The sequence below is a fragment of the Pseudoliparis swirei genome, chromosome 10 (genome assembly GCF_029220125.1).
Source record: "Pseudoliparis swirei isolate HS2019 ecotype Mariana Trench chromosome 10, NWPU_hadal_v1, whole genome shotgun sequence".
Taxonomy (NCBI): Eukaryota; Metazoa; Chordata; class Actinopteri; order Perciformes; family Liparidae; genus Pseudoliparis; species Pseudoliparis swirei.
Genome location: NC_079397.1, coordinates 16,545,797 through 16,547,229, shown reverse-complemented (window position 1 = coordinate 16,547,229; position 1,433 = coordinate 16,545,797).

Here is a 1,433-nt window from a genome sequence, read left to right as displayed (position 1 = left end):
GGTTCTTCGTAGAACCACAAAGCCTTTTAAAGTACCATTCAAGAACCTGTATTGTTCTGTGTGTGGGACATTTATTCTCTGGAACCACGGTTCCTCTTCCTGAGGTTTCTTTGTGAGCTCACGGGACCAGAAGTGAAAAAGGAAACTTGGGAGGAGCTGATGGTCCTCCAGGTCCGTCTGCAACGCGCTCTGCTGGTCAGGGGACGAGGAACCGGCTCTTCCTGCGCCCTTGAGCAAGACACTTACCCTTAACACAGTGACCTCTAAATGGATATCACGAGTATGGAAGTCTAAAACCTTCATCAGATGTAAGAGTAGAAATAACCGTGACACCACACTCACAGGTAACACAATAAAACTGTATTACATTTGTGCTTAAAATTATTACAATTACAGTATTTACAAGCGTTGTCCTAAAAATAAACATCTCATGCTGGATGACACATAAAAAGAAATCATTGTACAATAGCAAGCAAAAAAAAAAAAGAGAATATTTTCTTTTATGTACACCAACAATTTACAAATTCAAGAACTTATTTTTTTCCCCCTCCAGCTAAGAAATGGTTGCCGACCGGTCACATCGAGTACCGGACCGAGGTGGGCGGGGCCTGCGGCTGATTGGACCTGTGTGTGTGTGTGTGGGGGGGGGCGTGACCTGAACCCAAAGCCGCGTTGACCATCACACGGCCGCCCCTCAACATCAGCACCAACATGTCAAACTAAAGGAGCACATTATGGACAACGTGGCGATGCACTGAATGCTTATCAAATAAATAAGTGTACAAAAAAAGTCCCCAATCCGCCGACCAATCCCTACGCCCCCGAACAACCGCGACAACAACCCGCCGCCGCGGGCATTTCCCCCCCACGCGTTTCCTGTTTGACCATGTGTGAAAGAAAAAAGGTTTTCATAAATAGAAGGATGGAGGCGGGACAGACTCACCACCACGTGTTGGTCCACAGGGGGTCTGGTCCATAATGTTTAACGCCGCTTTAATTGTTTATTTTGACCACCTGGGGGCAGTAGAGATGAAAACATCTGAAAATAATGCATTCCTTTTTGTTTTTTCTGTTGTCTATTGAACATCTTTGATGTCTCTGTCCGACGTTCCCTCTGCTTTGTGCTCAGTTTTCATCTCCACCAGCTCTTCAGCTGCGTAACGCTCAAACTATTTACTAACTCTGACTGCCGCTTGGCGCTGAGCGGGCAAACAGGGAATAGAGCTCAGGACAGCTGGACGTTGTGAGCCTGTTTCTGGGGCCCGATCACCATGGAGACGACATCGTCAGTCGTTTTATTCATTAATATAAATATAATCATCATGAAAAGCTCTCTTTTCTGTGCTGGTACTCGCACACATTTTGCCCGGGGGCGGTGACGCAGGTTGTCTTCTCATCGGAAGATTTTTCTTGCGAGCCAATCAGAGCAGACG